Here is a 22,090-nt window from a genome sequence, read left to right on the forward strand (position 1 = left end):
CAACGTGTGAGGATAAGAATTTCGCGAAGTATTAATTTTTCATATCCGTGCAATTCACCAAGTCGATCTTACGTAGTGTTCTAGAGTAAGTTTTTTTCCCACAAACAAGGAACGGGTCATTGAAGTCTACGAATGTGCTCTCTGTTTACATTTGTTACAGCGGAAACTGTTCTATGATGACAACCCAGCCAACTTTGGTGGCTGTTTGTCCACCACCGCTCTCTCTGTGATCTTTAATTACTGTCACGCACAATGACAAAACTGTGCAGGATAGGAAGAAATTTTAACACGTAGCCTCTGCGTGGTAATCAAATATTCTACCGTGGAACTGGGCTGGCGTTCTAAGAATTCTTCACAAAAAGACGCTATGAACGTGCCATGTTGGGAGAGAAACAAGGTTAACATATTTAATACAGGGTGGTACAAGGGCAAAATGACCAGCCGTCTCGCAATGAGGCTTGCATAATGAGTGGGTTTCTAAAGCTTCCCAACCAACACGGATATCCCCACCATAACTCTTCATCGTCACAGCCGCAGCATGAACAAAGTGCACATGATGGCACACGAAGGAGTTGGCTTACCTCTACGCGGAATGCTAAATATTGCGGTACTGTGTAAAATCGTAGCTCACGAAATATAATTTTTTTACGTAGTATGGTTATTAGGCATGCTTGCGACATGAGTAGGAACAGACAATATTCATGCCCTCAAAAGCGACCAAATGTGAAAATATGCCAAACACGGCCTAAATCAAGAATGTTTGCTAAGTTTGTGGACTTTGGCGCGTTTTATTGTTTGATATGTGGGATTTAACGTCTCAAAACCACCATATGATTATGAAAGACGCCGTAGTGGAAGACTCCGGAAATTTAGACCACCTGGGGTTCTTCAACGTGCACGCAAATCTGAGCACACGGGCCTACAACAATTCTACCTCCCGCAGAAATGCAGCCGCCGCACACGGGACTCGATCCCACGACGTGCAGGTCAGCAGCCGAGAACCTTAGCCACTACGCCACCGCGGCGAGGCGCTTTGGTGCGTTTCCACTTGTACTAAAGAATTGACTTTATATATATATATATATATATATATATATATATATATATATATATATATATATATATATATATATATATATATATATATATATATATTAAAAGTCAATTCTTTAGTAACAGTTGGAAACGCGCCAAAGCTATATATATATATTTATACCAAAACAAAAGTAATGCTGGGTCCGGGTAACATTATCCGTATGGGGAAGAAGACGCACGTACGAAGTGATTTTATTGACGTTTCGGCCGTGGGTCCGGCCTTCATTAGAATACAGTTCATGGCACGAGTGCTGTTTATATACATGTGCATATCAATAAGATACCAACAATCTGTATCTTATTGATATGCACATGTATATAAAAAGCACTCGTGCCATAAACTGTATTCTGATGAAGGCCGGACCCACGGCCGAAACGTCAATAAAATCACTTCGTACGCGCGTCTTCTTCCCTATACAGATAATCTTACCCGGACCCAGCATCACTTTTATTTTTGGTATACTGAAACAATGGCTCCAGAGCCGACCACGTCGAAGCACATTTACTGGAGGTACCCAAAGATTGTACCATCTATGACTGTCGTAGAAGACTCTCAGACGAAGCACATTCATCAGTACTTTGATCCAGCGCTGGCTGATACTCCAGCATTTGTGTCCCAGTGCGGTGCTTTAATCACTGACTTGCCAGCTCTATTAGATTTCGTGCCTCGGAACACCACTAGAATCGTCCTACACGTAGGTACCAACGACCCACTTCGAGCCTCAGCACAGAAAGCTTTCGAAAGCTACTGTGAAGTTACCGACCATATTGCCAAGGAACGACCCGAAGTCACCTTGATCTACGCCACACTCATCCTACCAAGGACCAGAAACCGCTGACGATGGCACCCCAGTGAAACATTCGTGCGTTGCTTCAACCGTGAAGCGTGTTATTTTAACGCTCTGCCAAAGAATTTGTGTTGCCGCTCTTGACTGGTATCTTTCCTGGATCACGGCTTCGAATGGTTGCCTTCGCACCGCGTACTGGCCGCTGATGGCTTGCATCCTAACTTTGAAGGGGTTTCGTTCATGGCGAGCCATAATCGGCACATTTGTTACAAGCCATCCAGCGCAATGTACCACTCCTGGCTGGACAGTGTGCCCACCGATCCACCTCAGCATCACGCAAGGAGGCCTACCGTTGTGCGCGAGTCGTCTGACACAGCACTGGTGACTGGCCAAACAAGAAGTTGTGCTTCCCCTCAGAAGCCACCATCGCCCCATGAGCGAGTGACGCAGGACTATCGCAACAAGGTTGCTTCGAAAATTTGCCCGACAGACTCCGCTACGAGAGGTTTGTCAATTGGACCTTCGCATTCAGCAAAGGACCCTCCAGATCCCTCAGCCAGTGGTCACCGCTACAAGCTTCGCACCAATACCCAAACCGTGCGACTGGGACCTGCTGATTGACTACAGACTTTGTCACCCGGTAGAAACACTTCTTGCCTCTGTTCAAAGGAATTTTTAAGGTTACGGAAAGTTGTAGAAAAACGTGTTTGCAACGACCTACATGTAGATACTTTGAACACCTACTTAACCGCGTCTGTTGCACCTAAGGGTCTACGTATCATTGTGAAACCAGCCCTATCTAACATGTCTCAGCAAAATATAGATAGGTGGTACGACATATTAAGAAATGCTTCACTACAACTCACCCGAGTTACCCTTGATCATCATCGTTCTTCAAGCAAATCTTGCACCAACAAAATCAAATGTCAGCAAATTCAAGCCTCTCGTCTAATGAATCCGCCGCTTAGAGGCATTCGCATCTAAAAAGTATCGTGAAATTTACGCATTAAAAGTCAAAAAAATGTCGCGTGACGGTGTTTGGTGCCCTAGCCAGAACAGTGCATGCAATTACGTCCCTTTGCAAACGAACGCTTGCGTCAGTGAACTGCAGCGTTCATAAGTGATGTGTTTTGTGCACTGCGCATTCACACTCTGGGCGGCTGCAAATCCGAATGGTTGGGTGATGCAGCGTGATGAATTGTAGGGGCAAAGGGGCTAAAGTTGCGAGTGTTTTCGTTTCCGAAGTACAACCAATGAACAAAATTGGAGCGTGTCATTCGCAAAACTGACGTCGACATCCGTTTCTTCATGATCAGAAGGAACGTGTATCCGTACTGCATATTTCTAAGTTGTTCAAGTGGTCCATCTCCACAATGTTCCATTCATGCTCTAAAATTAGCGTGTCATCTATGCTTCTTACTTGTTGGTGTAAGTCCTGACAATAAACTAATAAACGTGCGCGACAGTACGCTTCAGAACAGGCGTTTTTCTTTCAGGGTTGGCAAACTTTTGCTATTGGTGGTTAGCGCCGCGGACTTCTTGTATTACTTCTGTTCACTTGGTTGAGAAAAATTGAAGAAATGGCATGGAATTTTTTGTTGCTGCTCCTACACTTTATCGAGGTATTACACTTTTGCGCTTGTCTCATCCACACATTGTCCTAACATCTTTCCTTGAAATTTTGATGCATGTAGAGACTTGCGGTAAAGCGCTTTTTAAATTTGTTTTGATTTATGTGAGTTCTACTTGAAGCTAGAATATTTAAGAACCACTACCAAAAACACACCGATTCAAGAACCATAAGTGTACTGCGCGAAAAACAGATGGAAACATGAAGTAGAGTTCTTTGCGCAGTACACTTATGGACCAGTACCAACTTGCCCAACTAGCCATCCTTCCGATCGAAGAACTTGCACGACAGTAGAAGCGCCTTCGGGGGCTGCACGATTTAATATAAAGCCAGTAATACCATTTTCCCAGGTCCTAAGTTACATGACCGGCTACGCACCACTGCGAGAGGGGCCAGAGCAAAAGAGGAAATGCTGCCCATTGTGTCTTTCACGATAGATTGTTGTGAAACGAAAGATATTGTTTTCTCTTGCAATAACCATCATCTGATATTGTGATGAATAACGTACTTGTGGCAACAGCACATACTCATTTTTGAACGAGTACAAATAAAACTGCAGAAACATTGCAAATCAGTAGGGACCGTTCCTCTACATGCTATGGATAGTGAACGCGTGTGTGTAAGTAAAATATAGAATATATCAAGTTTACGCAACTTATTTCGTCACTTTGTTGGTTCATCAAATTTTGCTCTTTTAGATTGACCACATGCTCGATAGCACACAATCTTCTTTTTTTGATGGAAGAATTGGCTCACATATGAAGCTCCAAACGCTTTCAAGTGCAATACATTACTTAGAACAGTGCCTTTTTGACCGAAAAGGCAGAATAGAGCTGTTGAGCATGTGAAACTCGCCGCGAACGCTTTATCTTTTAACGGGAGACGATGGTGACAAGCAATTTACAGCCTCCCGTACGTGCGCTCGCTTGGGCAAAACTAGTGACGTCATGGCCGCAGTGAATAGGCCTGATAATACTCTTCTAGGTGCCATTCTAGGTGATTGCCGTAACGAAACCAAGGAGCACTGACGGTGCTGCTGCGCATTCAAGTGCATATACTATGTAAAAAGAGGGAGGACGTATTCATCTACGTTTTTTATTCTTAATCATATCAATAAGATAAGAGGCGGCGTTGCATCCAAGTGGTGAGGCGAGCAAAGTCTGCTCTCGCCCTCTTGTCTAGCGGTGTCAGCCTGTTGTTTAAACTGAATGGCGCGTGCATATTATATATTATTCGATGGTGATGACGGCCACAAGTGGAAATTAGGGCCATACCGTCGAATTCAAACGAGGTTTTGCCGGAAATAAAACGAGAGTTTTATGCAGCATACCTCATATGTAATTTTTTTATCTGGACCACTTAGCGTTGAGTCATGCACCTCAGGACAAAAGAAGTATTATTCTCATACATCAATCCTTCTGACCACCACCGCCAAACTCCATCTCATGCCAGCGTGAAGTGAATGATAAGACTGGCATAATAGTCTACATCATTTGTAAGCAGTTACGTATGAAGAAAAGCGGCTTTGTCCAAAAGATTTGTGCGGTGGCGGGTTCACTCACCTAGGCCTCGGAACTGTTATGAAAAAATACTGTCGCACTGAATAATCGATGCTGCAATGACTCTGCTTAACATAATTTTTACTAAATGCAGGTTTTTTAACGAAAAAAGCAGCGGAATACCCGAAGCTTAGCTTTCTAGAGTCAGCTGACGCGGTAAACCTCTTTTTCAGTGGCAGCCGTGGCTAAGTAACATCAAATTTTGTGCCTTGCGAGCGAATTATCATATCTCCTCGGTTTTTACTTGTTGTCTAAAGGCAATTTCACTTGACACAAAAGTAGCAATTTGCTGACTGCGAATTCGCCCTCAGGAAAAACAAGGACCGTTCGCTCCCGCCGCAGTGGCTTGCGGCCAGCTACCAACAAGTTGAAAACTTGCACTCTGATCACAGCAGCGGGAGCCGATTTTGATCAGAACTCGTCGAAATAGGGCTGGGCCGGCCAATTCTCTAAAAATGGGTCGACGTGTTTGTTTTGGTAATGACTGATGCTGTGCATTTTAAAATAAATTTAGATTAAAATGTTCTTACATGACGAATCAATTAAGCGGGACCTTCATTGCCATTCGACCCCACCACGGTGGTCTAGTGGCTAAGATACTCGGCTTCTGACCCGCATGTCGCGGATCCAAACCCCGGCTGCAGCGGCTGCATTTCCGATGGAGGCGGAAATGTCGTAGGCCCATGTGCTCAGATTCGGGTGCACGTTAAAGAACTCTAGGTGGTCGAAATTTCCGGAGCCCTCCACTACGGCGTCTCTCTTAATCATATGGTGGTTTTGGGACGTTAAACCCCACAAAGCAAAGCAAAAAAAAGTTCATTGCCATTCATGGAAACTTAATTATATCATAATGAAAATATCATTACAATGCATTCGTGTCTACCCCAAAGAATGGTGGCAAGAACTCGCCGTTCTGATCGGAGAGTAAAAATTGAGGAACACTTGCAGCCCATGTGAAACGAAACCACCATTAGCTGTTGTTTCAAATGCAGCGAACGGAACGATTTTGTTCACTGCAAGCACGCCATGTAAAAAAGCCATAGCACGCCCTGCCACGGTGGTCTAGTGGCTAAGGTACTCGGCTGCTGACCCGCAGGTCGCGGGATCGAATTACGGCTGCGGCGGCTCCATTTTCAATGGAGACGAAAATGCTGTAGGCCCATGTCCTCAGATTTCGGTGCACTTTAAATAACCCCAGGAGGTCGAAATTTCCGGAGCCCTCCACTACGAAGTCTCTCATAATCATATGGTGGTTTTGTCACGTTAAACCCCACATATCAATCAATTGTGGTTGGGAATCTATCCCGCGCGCTTAGGTGCAGCAGCACGGCACAATGCTGCTATGCTTCCATGGTGGTTTGCTTGATAAAAGTCCTCGTGCATAGATACCACGGACCGGGCGTACATATGATTCCAGAAAAAATATTGCCGCAGCTACCACTTCCATCGTCTTTGTTCGTTTTGTGTTACTACAGATGTGGGCGCCGTGGTATCGTCGCAGTATGGGCGTATTATTGGGGCATGTCAGTCTGCACTAGCTTAACACAAAACCGAACACGCGACCAGAAAATAAGGACCTTGGTGTCACCATCACTGCACAGCACTGTTCCTTCGATGCTATCTGCATAGACGCAGACCGCTTTGAAGGGCTTCTCTCAGTTTTTAGAGCTTTTCATCTGAGAGTAGCTTTTAGAAAAAGGTTTTTTTCTAAAGCACAGGGCAGTATTACTGGCGCAATTGCTTTTCGCGCGGTCCGCTCCAAAACGAAGCCCAGCAGCGGTGCACGCACGTGCTCGGGTACACTGCGGCCGGTCGTGTGGGAGCGAGCATTTGAGTTGAGTCGCGCCTCTCCACCAGGTGCTCTTTTCCGGCGCGTTACCTAACTATCGCGGGTCTCTTATACGGCGTCAGAACATCGCGTACGGCAGACCGATAGGCGAGAGGTGCGCTGGCGTTGGAGATTGCAGGTGACACAGCCGTTCAGCTAGGAATGCAGCAGGCAGTACCCTTCTCGCTATAAATGTGAATTTTGTACGCGTTGCTGTCAGGCTTGGTTCCAGACTTAATAGAACGTTTTAGCATCTCCGGTATTCACAAAAAGGGCAGCGTAAATCCATACATGTCCCAAAACTTGCACCCAGACAAGTGACGCCAGCTGTCCTGGGTTAGAAACAACTTAAAAACGTATATCATATGCCCTCCGATATTCGGGAAGGTTCGTCATTCTACAACATCGACTATTTGAGTACGGCTCTCAAAATCAGTGCTGATTCAATTCGAGTGCAGTGTTGTTGGTGCTTAAGGACGTGAGTCCAAAGCCAATGGAAACATCCGTTCGGAGCTTACATACTAGAGAGCGCGCGGCGGCCGCTTGACAGATTTGAGGTGGTTGACAACTGCATTCGGAAAAGCCACTATGTTAGTCGGAGGCTTAATGCTTTGCTGGCGTTGCTTGCCGTGCACTTCGAACAGCTCTGTTGCGGATGGCGCTGGCCTCCGGTCTACGGCACTGCGCCGTCAAGGCAGACTTGCCGGTGGCTTGAACCAGCTCTAAACAAGAACATGCGTTTCCTTTCTCTATTATTACACGACATTTCGACATACAAAGTGAGGCAATATCTCGTAAGACATGAAAAAATGATTACACGTACTCTCTAAACGCAACAGCTTTATCATCCGTCAAAACTTGTTTGTATCTTGTGATAAAGTGAGGTATTCAAGATAGGAAACACAAAAACTTGTTTGTTACAGGCAAACTTATGTCAAAAAATGTAAGTATAAAAAAGGCTGAAATGGTCCCCTATAAAGCGTTGCACAACACGAATGTTCCTGTTTTCAAACACTTCGCACGTCAGTCTGAAATCTCGCGCCCGCGCGCGGGAGGCATACCGCACGCTGGCGCAAGCATGAGCACGCACAAGGCAGTGTAGACGCGCAAACAGTGGCTATCTGGACCCCGTATAGGGGAATTCAGAAACTATACGGGGTTGGTTGCGAACCAACCCTGCAAAAAAAGAAAGCCCTTGCATCAGGTGACGCAGCTTCTTCTCTCGGCCATATTAGGGTCTGTGCGACTGAAAAGACTGGAGATGTCCTCAATATACACGCCAATGCTCTCCGTGCACTGGTTTCTGGACTGTAGAGCATTCTCTGCCCTTTCCTGACATTCTATACTGGCATACGTAGCGACCAGTTGTCGTCAAAGCTCTTCCCATGTCGATATGACTACTTCGTGCTTTTTAGACCAGCCGCGGTGGTCTAGTGGCAAAGGTATACTCGGCTGCTGACCAGCAGGTCATGGTATCGAATGCGGGCTGCGGCGGGTGCATTTGCAATGAAGGCGGAATCGTTGTGATGTAGGCCCGTGTGCCCAGATGTGGGTGCACATTACAGAACCCCACGTTGTCGAAATTCCCGGAGCCCTCTACTACGGCGTCACTCACAATTATATGGTGATTTTGGGGTTTTAAACCCCACATATCAATCAATCAATCTATTGGTGGTTTTCATACAAAATCTTCGCTGCATCCTTTGATGCAAAGTGTACGTGGCGTAGTTTTCTTGCCTCGTCCCAACCGTTGGTCTTCGCAACCCGCTCAAACTTTTCCAATCAGTCCTCCACATCTTCGAACATGTCGCAGTAGAAGGGCCCAGGCATTCGCGGTGAAGGCAGAATAAGTTCAGGTGGTGTCGCCGGGCTAGCCATCTTTTCGTTATTAGCAGTCGACACTGCCTGTGTTGCCGGACTACTGGGGAGTGGTCCGAATTCAGGTGGTTCTCCTCGAAGACGGGGGCTTGAACGCTGGTGTACTGGAGTCAGCTCGCCAGGTTTCTATCGCTGAGGATCAGGTCTCTGCTTTCTTGGACCAAGTGAACTTTCGGTTTCCGTAAAAATAAATCCACAGAGCTGGCATTGTTTCAATAGAAACATTATATTTTACTGCAGTTCAAAAATAAACTAATAACGATTAACGTGTGCATTGATTACACCAAAGCTCCTAAATATTCATGGAATCAGCATAATGCAGCCTATTTGTTATCAAGTATGGGGTTGTGCATATGAACCCATTAGGTCTTAACTAAGCAGCCGGCAACAACTAGTCCAAATTCAAAAAGTCATGTTCAAAGGCTCCAAGGGTACCATGCGGAGTTCCACAGGGGAGCTTAGCATACTCCATTTCACCACTACGGTTCAGCACTACCGAAGCTACGGGGTGTAAGAAAGCCACACGCTTTTGCAGTAAAAGTTATTTTTAAATATAAATGCCTTGAAATTGGCAAGTTTCCTAAAATTGGCATTTGTTTGGTACGTGTTACTTCACATCGATACGCTCTGTTTTTCCTCTTCGCATTCATTTCCTGCGCAATTAGTTATTTTTGTTGGTTACCGGTGATAACTACAGTCACAAATCAACATGGCAGCACCCATGCTGGAGCGACTGCCCGCTTCGATCCGAAGTATCTGCTGCTAAACGCCACAGCGCTGACAGCGACAAATAAATGATGAAATCAGCCATCGAGTTTTTTTCATCTTATTCTGAGGATGAAGCATCAGGCACATTTTGTCCTTATTAGCGAGATATGCTGCTTGCGTAGCCGTATCTAATAAGTGTAACGCGCCAAGGCCAGGACTTGGGCTTTGTCACCGGACCAAGAACTCTGCATCACCAAATGTTATACATGCAACCTCGCACAGCATTTCGCGAGCATCGGATAATGGTTCGGTGAAACTAAAAGAGAATAGAAAGCGAGAGACGGGAGGAACGTGTCGACAGAGAAGCAGTCATGCCAGAGCACGACTTTCTCTATAAACTTATGACCTGCTCATGCCGCCATCCCCGTGTCGACATACTTGATTTTGCTTGTTTACTCTTTAAGTGCTCCGAAGTGCCATAACCCACTTCCATGCAGGACACCATGGCACCACAACTTACCCCCCATTGCTGCCACCGTCAAACCGCTTTTCCGCGGGTGCGTGCGCGTAAAGCTCCCAGAACTTCGCAAAGTATTGACACCCTCCTCTTCCGCTCGCTTTTCTCCTCGGTATCCCGTTCTTCGTACTCGTATTTCGAACGTGGCGCCGCCTGCATTGCTCTTGCATTGCAGACGCACTTTCGCGAAGAGAGTGCTTGCTCGTCAGGCAGCGAGCTGAGAGCACTGGCGCCAGTCATCTAACTCATGCAAAAATTATCCAAAATAGTGTAGCGTTTGCCCATATCAGTTCTGTTTTGTGCCACGCGCCACACGAACCTGTCATCAGGCTTTGATCAAGTCACTCGGCATCGCAATGTTAACTTTGGGCGCATCACCTTTTAGTGTCTTCTTAAACGTAAAAATGTGATCGCTATTGAGAACACCCATTTTTTCTTGGCCCATCGTTAAGCGCGCCTCCAAATTAGCTTTTGCACTGTGAATAACAACACTCAAACTTTCATGTGCGGCTGCTATGGCTAACCTTTCTATTAGCTGGCACGATAGCGCCCGAGGGTACAGTGCGACTGTCCTACTCAGCACATTGGTGGTGCAAGCTTCACCGTGTAGGTACATCACATGTGCTGAGAGCATTCACCATGACTGTCATCCAATTAAACAACAACTCGCGCTAACGCTATTGACGTGCGACATCAATGTTGTCGATGGTCAATTTTAGCGTTTTATGATGCATCTAGAGCCCTAATAATGTGTCAAAAGGCGCACAGTTGATACATTCATACAGTTGTGGGTGTTTTGTGAAGTGGTTACACGCATCAGAAATATTTCGGAAGTGCGAACCGTAGACGTATCTCACATATGAACTATACACCTAAAGGATGAGCTAGCGTATCAATGAAATAGTGTGCCACAATACGTGATTGCTTCGCGACAGCTCCACTCGCGCAGATAAACCTTCACACGAATTAGCGAATAAACAATCACGCGAAATGACACCTATGTGTGAGGTTCCTAAAAAATGCACGCACCCAACGACTCACAGGCATGCACGCTTTGCATAGCTGTATTTCCTTGCATCGCGAGTCCCTCGGCTCATAGGTGAACGTAAAAGAGGCACACTGTGAAATACAGAAGCACGAAACAAAATCAAACGGAGAGTATCAATCTTAATTTCAGTTGCTGCACTCCAGTTTTGTTTATTCAGAACAGCAATGCGGAATCTCCGATGTTCCGTAATCACTATTTGGACCGTCTTTCCGCGTACATTCTAAGAGCACAAGCCAGTACCGCGAACTCAAACCAGTCGGGGCATAACGACAAGAACACGTAAGCATTTATTGTGGAGAAAAAACAGCCCCCTCAGAAACGTCAATGAAACCTGAGTTAGAGATCGCGATGCCCTGCACAAGTAACTCCGACTTTTCGCACAAGGTTCAATAACAACTCACGGCAATGAACAGCGACGTCATACTTGGGTGAAAAGCATTTCAAAGCACGGCGCTCACGGAAGGACAACTTCGTAATCGTCAAAACGTACGCGCTGCGCCCCAAGAAGTCCGCGCCTCCAGAGCAAAGACGGTAGTCCCCAGCGATTGTAAACAAACGAACACTGTGAGCGTACTCACGTGACGGCATCTGGCCAATACCTACGCGGCGCCGGGCTTGGAGATGTCGGAGGAGAGGGGAAAGAGAGAAGGCGCGCGAAGAACCATGTATGTCGCTACTTTAGGAAGTTTTAGGGGCTTTATGTGTGCGCGCTCGCTTGTATTTTAAAGATGATAGTCTTTCTTGGGGACCTTCGACAAAAAACGTTTGGTCTGTCTGTCTGTCTGTCTGTACAATTGTTTGTTCGTCCAACCTTAACGCTATTCTAAACGGCATCAAATACCAAATGACGCACCAAACGGCCACACTCATCCGCAGCGCCCACCAGTATTGCCCAAGGTTCAGCGTTCATACTTGTGCGATTTTCAAAAAAAATAAATAATTGTGCATATATGAGGCACCATAACAATACCGCAATATTATGTTTGTGTATTTTTACTAAAATAGGCATAGATAAGTAATTCTAAGGGCCGTGACGTTAATTACGCTGCACTGACGATTCAACGCTTGCACGAAAAAGCCAGTCTTTCCAAAGCTTTGCTAAGATGACACGGTGGTGGCACCTACCCGTCGCCTTGCGTTCTTCACATTATTGTCTCAGAGACGGGCGCACACAATGCGCACCCCGTTTTCCAGGATAACTGCCAGATATCACTGATGCCTAATGTGTGACGTGACTTGGTGCGCTCGTTCGCCTCCGCTGGACGCTCGAGGCACCCTAACGCAGCGCCTCTAGAATACCGTTCACCAATTTTCTTCGGCAGAATATCAAATAAACGTTTTTATCTCTCTCTCTCCAGACACAAGACTGTCGTCTTTCGGCGACATTTGCAGTGTAACCTGCAGATACGGGACCATTTTTTTAACGCGATAGCGTTAAAGAGCTTGTGTTGCAGAAAACCCACCGCCGGCGTCGGCCCCGTAGGTTGTGAGCAAAAAGTTGTCTGTGCGTCTGTGACCGAAAAATCAAGTCACAGAGGTAGCCATGGGAGGCCACTACTTGTCCAAGCGTGCGCGCGCGATCACACTGGAAAGCCGCGCATTCGAAAGAAAAAAAAAGTGCTCAAGGTCACGAGGCGTGGTAGTTTTTTTTGCCTTACCACCCCGCCTGCTTAGCTTCCAGCGCTTTTGTCAGGACGAGAGAAGAGATAATGCAATCGCAGCACGCGACAAACCTTTGTAATTCCACTCGCACTGAACGGATTCTTAAAATTTCTGTGGCGTTGAATTCGTGAGGCGATAAGCTCTTCTAGTGAATTTTTTCCGTGGCTGCTTGAAACAGTGTTTCAGGGTCCACTTAAGGCATTTTGTTTGACAGGTGTCACTACGAAAACAAGCTCATTCGGTGATAACAACACACGCTGGTTCAATTACTGTGTGCGCGTTTGCGTGCGTGCATGTTTGTATAACAAAACATATGAATAAATATGCATTCAGCGGTTGATGGGTGCCCTTGGGACCGGATTTCGCTTACGCGTTCAACTCTTGAAGGCGAAGCTTGAGGGTCCCCCATTTTTTTTTTGTTTTTTTAAGGTTGGCATGTGAAGGTTAGCGTTTGCCTGTTAAGCCGCTCGCGCAGGGATTGAGCTAGAATGTCGCTTCGAGACGTTTAAACTGTGAATTTCTTGATCCACACATTAGAAACTAGAAAACAATGAAAGGAACGCGCACGCACGGTTAAGTGCAAGCGTTCGCACGTTGTCTGCACGTTGTCATCTGTGGCCTGGACGCGCCAATAAGCAGTTAAGGCCCATACGCCTCCGTAGGGATGAAACCGGGGAGCAGGTCGTACGTTTATAGAGGAGGTTGTGTGCCAGAGCCGCGAACAGCGTCGGAAAGCCACAAAGTGAAGTTATATGCCGGCTGGCATGGCCGTCTACCGTTCTTTTGTAGAGCCACAAGTATTGTTAAGAAGCAAAACTTCATGAAGTAGAAGTTTATTGGCTCGTTTGACAGCTTTACTTGCTTTTTCAAAGTTAATAAACTACCCATATTACATGCATTGAGCGTGCAAGCACAAATGAGCGAGCCGATGCCATGAAAATGGTGTGCAGACGACACGTTGCGCAGTAATTTATGTGGAGGGGCTAATCGCCTTTCCTATTAGCTGGGGCCCTGTAGCCTCCACGGTGCTGATGGGAACTTCTGAAACTGCGTATAGATAGTTTCAAGGTCACAATATTTTACCCCAAAAAGCTTCCGGTCACCCTTGGTGAGTGTACCGTCTCCTAACGTCGAAACTGAAAGAAACTGAGAGCCCATTTTCAAGTTTTTTCTGGGGTAAGAAAAGTCTCTCTAGCTTTTCAGATAACAGGAATGGTGCCCAAAGGTCAAGGCAAGCTCCTATCGCTTTATATAGCCCAAAAGAACATTTATTTCAATATATTTTGCCAAATAAAGAAACGAAAGTGTAGAAAATTCATAGGCTATATTCTGAAGGTCTTCTTGCTCGCTGATGCTATTAAGGCACATCGGCAGACGAAACGGGATGGCGTCAAGGAACCAGAACAGAACAACGACAAACAGACAAGAAGGAAACTCTTTGTCGTCATTTTGTTCTCGCGCTATAACTATCGTCATGTCATAGTAACTAGTGCAAACTGCCACACTTCTAAGCCTTCAAGGGGTTGTGTTTGTAAACATCGGAAGTGTCTGTAGGATAGGTGCTCTGTTGTTCATTTAATGCGAGAGCAATATATGGACAGTCTAGGGGGGATTTTCGACGTCGCCACCGCTGCCGCCGTCATTGCACGTATATATATATATATATATATACGGAGAAGAATGCGCTAGCCTCCTTTTTTCTGGGGAGCAAACGTCGCCTTCCCGGCCCCGGTCGTCTGAGCGCGCGCTCATCTCGTGAGTGAAAAAAAAAAAGAGGGGGCGGGGCGCTTCTGGGGGCTGGTCGCACTGTCGCGGCAACAATCAGCACGCGCCGTGTGCCCCCAAAGCAGGCGGGAGCTTCTACGGATTGCGCTCTCAACACGGAAAAACCATGCCAACAGTGTACCTAGAGCAGCCGTGTTTATTACATTCCTGTTTTGTAGAGTTACGTGACCTCAGATTCAAACGAGAAGGCTGCCAGCCTCACTTCGTATAACATTGAAATTTGTCACTATCACGCTCACTGCTTCTCCAATTCGGCGAAACAGATTTTGTGCCATCATTCGTGGAACATTCGTCAACTGCACTTTACAGTTTGCGCATGAGTATATATAGCCACCGAGAAAGTTTTTTGAGACACATCTAAGTATGCAGCGGCTCTGCATGTTTTCAAAATTATGGCTAAGTTTGTCATAAGTGATTCACGTTCATCTGTACCTGTGATTACGTTTCGTGCGATATTTTTGCGTGAGAAACGCTGGGCACGTTTTGATCTGCTTGGTTTCGCATGAGCTTCCAATTTGTTGCTATCGCGCTCATTGCTTCGAATTTGTGGCAAAGGTGTGACTTTTTATATGAAGATATGTGTATAAACTTTAGTGCAAAGTTTATTCTATATGTTAACGACACCGCCATTTTTCAGGGATAGTAGGCATGACATCATAGGTAATGGTAATGACAAATTACTAAAGATGGCAGCAGGGTCAATAAGAAATAGCATAAAAATGTATGAAAATCAGAGCATTGAATATAATATTACCCATCCCTCATGCTGATGCAGATATAGTATAAATGGTCACAGAATTGAAATTTCTGATTATTTTAGGAGTTTGGGAGTGGTAAATATCCTGGGATAGTCATGGCAATGCAGTAATAAAAAAGTGTGCTTTTATAAGAAGAATAGTCAATCACCTCAAACACCTCTTCTCCAGCGGGTGAAATTATCTAGCATTGACTGCTCTGCTCTACGGTACACTACTCTATAATTGTCGGGGGCACGACGATGTTTTCTAACCTGTAAAAACAAACGAACTGGAAAAATAAGTTTAAAGCATTTCTACGGAGTGATTGATGATGAGTGGGGTGAAGTGTCCGTCCGTCTGTCTGTGCATGTGTCCGTCTGTCCGTCTGTCCTTCATACCATGCTTCCGTCCTTCCGTCCATACGTCCGCCCATCCTTACGTCCGTATGTCTGTGCGTCCATCCTTGTGGCTGTCCGTCTGTCTCTTTGTCCATCCATCTGTCCGTCTCTTTATCTGTATGTATGCATGCCATGTCTGTGTTTCCGTCTGTTCATCCGTTCGTCAATACGCCTGTCTGTCTGTCCTCCCATCCGCACCTTCTGAGTGAGTCATCAAACTATCAAACTAGGTGGTCATGGACCATGACGAGCTAGGAGAGACAAACCTATGGCTTAGGGAGCTTCGCCCCTTAAGAAGCCACAGCTTTGGCGCAAAGATAAAGCAATGAACGCGATAGCAACAAATTGAAAGGTCACGCACAGAATAGAAAGTAGATCAAAACTTGCCCCTCGTTTATCACGCACAAATGACGCACGAAACGTACTCACAGGTACAGACACACGTGAGTAAGCGTCTCAGTTGTTACTTCGCTATGCCTGAAAGGCACGCGTTTTCGCAAACGGTGACTGCAATGATTGCTGTGACCTTTGTGCGCCCGGTAACTTCAACAGAGTCGTTCCAGGTACTCGCCGAAACCAGTTAAGACGTACGATCTTCCCCTCCTCCCCACCGCGAGGTAAGGGTTCGCGAAGGAGCCTAGCTGCCTTCCTCGAAACGGGGCAAAGTACGTGGAGGAGATTAAAACGGGTGCCACCACGCGATTCAGCGATGCATGCGCACTGCACCATCTTCCTGATTTATTTTATTTATTTTATTGATACTGTAAGCCTTAACAGGTTCATACAGGAGTGGGAAGAAATTATACAGATTGTCATCTTCACATTAGACAAAAAAAATGAACACGGGAAAAAATAAGAATGAACAGTACAGACTACTCTAAACACTTACAAATTACAACTGTACATCTAGTCGAAGAATCAAGAAATAAAACAGAATAAAAACACCACAGGCTAACAGGGAAGAGTGCATATTAGACACAAATCTGAGAATTGAAACATCGAGTGGCATACAAGTTAAAACGTACATTCAATGAAAAGGTGCGCCATTATTCTACAACGCTGCAACTTACTGATCCAAAAACTTTTCAAGATTGGCAGTGAATGATTCGAGAGATTCTGAGGACACTATATCACCATCTGTGATAATGCTAAATACACGATCATTTCCCCCGAGACGGCCGTCAGCAGTGGCAAGTGGTAGATATACATAGCTTGCCATTTGAACGGTAAAGGACCTGCTCTTCGATGGGTCAGCTGTTTGCGCGTCGCATTGACGATTGAGAGGAGCCAAGTTCAATTTATCGCGTTGAAGTCTTTTGCTGTTTTTTTTCTTGCATTTTCTTATGTATAAATACATACACATATACTGTAAGTGACGATGACGACGGCGGCGAAACCCAGCCGAGAGTGTTCAAATAAATGCTACCACAATAAAATTCATTCCCTTTACTGATAGTGGGCTTTTTTGGACAGCAACTTCAGTTTGCGCACACAATGCCTTCATCCAGCGTCTTCAGCGAGGCGATGGATACATCAACAGTCACCATGACACCAGCTGTGTTGAAGGAGCGGCACCGCTCTCTTGAGCGTGCTGCTAGAAACAAACAACGTATAACAGCTCCTCCAGAAGAGGTTCTGCCGTGAAACAAATCCTGATGTGCAGGATACTTTGCCTTTCTAGGTAATGGTGGCTGCATAGATCCTGCAGTGGATTGCTAGAGATCTTTTACATAACCAAGATGACGTGCGAGAACTAATTAGCACCTTTATTTCTAAACTACTCACTATACAGGAAACACATCTACAGCCAAGAACACAGCATTCTTAAATCAATATGTCATTTTTCGTAAGTACCCTATGGACCGCCTTGCCTTGTCAGGTGGCGTAGCTATCATTGCAGCAAGGTCCATTTCCATCAAACAGTTACAACTTCAAACTTCTTTGGAGGCAGTGGCCATTCGTGCGATCTTGCCTAATAGAACCATAACTCTTTGCTCTATCTCGTGAACTCTGGCACATGCCTTCTCAACAAAAAACAACCAACATATTACAGTGCCACACCCAATACTTATCCTGCGATAGACCTAACACTCTGCTCAGCCACTCTTTCAACCCACCTAGATTGGGGGGTGGTTAAAAACCCCTACGGCAGTGACCACTTCTCTATCTGCTTCAAGACTACAGAGGAGCATTCTAAACCACATACCCTTCAGTGGAAATTAGCATACGCAGATTAGGAAACGTTCTCTCGTATAACTTATATATCTACAAATGTTTATTGAATTTGACGTAAACGATGCTATTGCACATTTTACCGCTTTTATAGATGATCCGGCGCTAGAGTGTATTTCCATGACAAACGGGGCCAAAAAAAAAACGTGTTCCATTGTGGAATGACCAGTGCAGAAAGGCACGGAAAAAGCAGAATTACGCATGGCGTTTGCTACGCCAGCATACGACAGCAGAAAATCTTGAAAACTTTAAACAAGTAAAATCCGAGGGCAGGCGTACTCGTCGTAATGCTAAAAGAGATAGCTGGGTGAACCATCTCTCGAGTATCAACTCATACACACAAGAAGTAAAAGCGTGGAATAGGTTAGAAAACTATCAGATAAGCAGTTCAACACTCTACCTTCTCTTGGCAACCAGAGCCACCGCCTTGAAGGCCAGGCAAATGCACTTAATGAACATTTCGAGCGTCTGTCTAGCTTTTCAGACTGCTCAGCAAGTTTCCGTAAATACAAGGAAATAGCAGAAAAGAAACCACAGAACCATAAGTCTAATAAAAATGAACAGTAGAATCGTCGCTTTGGCATGGCTGAGTTTATGGCTTCCTTGAACGCTTGTCATTACTCTTCTTCGGGAACCGATAAAATCATGTACACAATGTTAAAACATCTACATCCCGATGCGCAAGTGGTGCTCTTGCGTCTCTAGAACGAGATCTAGACCGCAGAGTGCATTTAAGTAGCATGGAAAGAGGCTATTGTAATCGCCGTCTTGAATTAGGCCAAAGAACCATCTTGTGCAGCAAGTTACTTGCCCATTGCCCTGACAAGCTGTCTTTGTAAGCTATTAAAAAAGATGATAAACCGCCGGTTTTTGTACTTTGTCGAAATTAATGGATTACTTGATATGCATCAGCCCGGTTTCAGGCCGGGCTGCTCCACAACCGGCCTCCTCGTGCGTATTGAGGCCTACATTCGGTTTGCCTTCATACACAATCAATTATTTTTGTGTGTGTTTCTTGATATGGAGAAGGCATATGACACTACTTGGTGATTCAGAATTTTGCGAGTCCTCTCAGAAATTGGTATTCGAGGCAACATGTTAAGCGTAATAGAAAGATACCCATGTGATGGCACCTACCGGGTCAGGATAGGCAATGCTCTGTCTAAACCATTTATCCAAGAGATTGTTGTACCGCAGAGATGAGTACTAAGCTGTACCGTTTTCGTAGTTAAATTGACCTCTGTATGGTCATTCAATCCAAGAAACATGTTTCATTCAGTCTCCGTAGATGATGTCTTGATTGGCTTTAGATCCTGTAATGTGTCCTGTATGTGATCCTGTATGTGAGCGGCAGATACAGTGAGGTCTCAATAAGCTGTCAACCTGGGTTAATGAGAATGGGTTCAAATAATCCTTCAGAAAAGCTCCTGCGCTCTTTTCCCCCCAAAAGAGGCCTAATTGGTCCCCCCGATGTTCATATACAAGGGCACTACACTCCCTTGAACAAAGAACAAAATTTTAGGTGTGATCTTATATTCAAAGCTGAGTTTTATGTCCCACGAAAAATAACTGAAAAACAAATGTCTTAAGACCATGAATATTCTGTAAATACTGTCACAAACAGCTTGCGGCAGCGATAGAGAATGCCTCATAAAACTTAACAAAAGCCTACTGCACACACGCTTAGACTATAGCTCTGTGATTTACCATTCTGCAGCTCAGAGTGTTTTGAAAATGCTCAATCCAGTTCATAATCTTGGTATCCGGCTCCCTACTGGAGTATTCAGGACAAATCCAGTAGGAAGCGTTCGTGTGGCATGTGACGAATAGTGGCTTCACTTGCAAATATGATATTTAAACTTCATGTATGCTTTTTTAAAATACTATCCAATCCACAGCTTCCCGCTTACACCACTCTAAATGATGTGAGCTCAGCCACTCTGTATGCACACCGACCTGCAGTGCAACAGTTGTTCTCATTACGGGTGAGAAACCTAAGTGAAGAAAAGAATGTCCCTCTTCAGCATGTTTTAGTGCCCTCTGCGAGGCTTTTGCCACCATGGCAGTGGCAGGTATTAGAGTGTGACACGTCTTTTGTGGAGGTAACTAAGCACTCCCTATAATTACACATATATATTCATTACCGAGAATTAAAGTCCAAGTACACATGCTATGAATTTTTCACAGAGGCATCGAAATCCAACGCAGGCGTGTGCTATGCCACTCTGGCTCCATCGTTCTCGGAACCCGAGAGGTTGCGCTCAAAGAAGAGTATTTTTACAGCTGAGGCATATGCACTCCTTTCTGCTGTTAGCTATATTTATAGTATGAAGCTCCAATACGCGGTTATCTATACAGACTCAGTGTTGTCAAAACTTTGAAATCACTAAAAACAGACAAAAATCCAATTCTTGTCGAACTCTTTTCAGATATGTGCAAAGCGTATCTAGCAGAACAACATGTGATAATAGGTTGGCTTCCTGGCCATAGGGACATTGAAGGGAATGTGCTCGCTGACAGAATGGCTACTACCATACGAATAGGCCCCGCCGCGGTGGTCTAGTGGCTAAGGTACTCGGCTGCTGACCCGCAGGTCGCGGGTTCAAATCCCGGCTGCGGCGGCTGCATTTCCAATGGAGGCGGAAATGTCGAGGCCCGTGTGCTCAGATTTGGGTGCACGTTAAAAAACCCCAGGTGGTCAAAATTTCCGGAGCCCTCCACTACGGCGTCTCTCATAATCATATGGTGGTTTTGGGACGTTAAACCCCACAAATCAATCATACGAATAGACTCAAGAAACCTTTCAAAAGGTCTTACTGCTTTAGATCTTAAAAAAATTATGCGTAGAAAGGTGAGGGACTACTGGCAGCATTTGTGGGATACTATAGCTTTGAACAAACGTCACCTAATCAAACCACAGATATAAAATGGCCTCCTTGTTGTTAAGTGTGACGCAATGAGGTCACGCGTTGCCGACTAAGAATAGGTCATACGTACGACACGCAAACCCACCTGCTCCTTGGCAATGATCCTCCTGTCTTGAGTGAGTGCGGCGAGACACTAGTAGTCCTTCACACACTACTGGAATGCTGGAAACTTGACACACGAAGAAGAAAGTACTTTCCCCTGGCGTGTAAACAGAATATACCACTACACCCAGTGCTATTCCTTGGCTCAGACCCCTTGTACAGCACAGGCTCGATTTTAGGCTTTCTCAATGAAGCTCAAACATTGCGTGTTATTGCCCAAACAGTTCCGTAGCTCAGGCTCACAAGAGAGGCTGCTGCTGCAGTATATTTAAGAGGCACATGTCTCCAAGCTCTTGAGGTCAAGCAAGGGCCCTGATGAGGCATTAGTGCCCTTTTCACAAAACACCATTGCAATTTTCAACCTTTTGTTACCTACCTTTATTCTATTTTAGAAATGTAGCTCATCGCCCACCCTAGTACACGCACCGAACTTCCATTTGTTGTATATATCTCTTTAAGGTCATTCTACAGCCGCGATATTTTTAACACATTATTTCTCATGATCCATCGACATCCCAACATTAATTGACATGGCGTTCTTTGGCCAGCCTTGGCCCTTGCGCCACAAAACGTCATTACGTCATCATCAGCAACTTCTGACTCGTTTATTGATGCTCACATTATCACCATTCATCAGCTGTGTCGCTATAGACTAAGTGCTAGTTTTACACCTAAAATAAACTGAATTTAGAGTGCTTAACAGAGATGGAAGTTCAATATGGTATAGAGCTGGGATAGTTGGTGACTGATTGTCATGCTGTAAGGTTAAGTAGCGCATTTTTTTACATAGGTAACAGAGACGAGAACGACATGACACTCGCTACTTTAGCGAGCATCGTGTCTTTCTTGTCGCTGTTGTTCATGCTAAAAAGTGCGCTACTTAACCTTAAGGTAGAATGATTAGAAAGATTGCTTGCCTGTAAAAGAAAAAAAATTACGCAACCCGATAAGGGGAGACATGAATTGTACCAGCTGCCTGTTTAAACTCTTTAATGCAACACTTGTGCCATACCTTTCCTTCCTTTCTCAATAATTTCACACTATCTCAGTTTGATCTGTTTTGTAGTTCACCAGGCATGTAACGCTTGAAATTCGTAAACGCAATTGGTTACTAATATGCATATAATCGTTTCCCTTATATCGAGAACTTGTTTATTATAATTTTTGCTCGTGTTGCTGTTCTCAAGTTGAAGCCT

The 22,090-nt window shown here is 45.1% G+C and overlaps 1 protein-coding gene across 7 annotated transcripts in view; it reads left to right on the forward strand.

Moving 5' to 3' along the window:
* The window catches only part of LOC119170521 (polyamine-transporting ATPase 13A3), a 1,084,416-nt gene that overhangs the window by 391,374 nt on the left and 670,952 nt on the right, over positions 1-22,090 (forward strand). The window lies entirely within an intron of this gene.

The sequence above is a fragment of the Rhipicephalus microplus genome, chromosome 3 (genome assembly GCF_043290135.1).
Source record: "Rhipicephalus microplus isolate Deutch F79 chromosome 3, USDA_Rmic, whole genome shotgun sequence".
NCBI classification, from domain to species: Eukaryota; Metazoa; Arthropoda; class Arachnida; order Ixodida; family Ixodidae; genus Rhipicephalus; species Rhipicephalus microplus.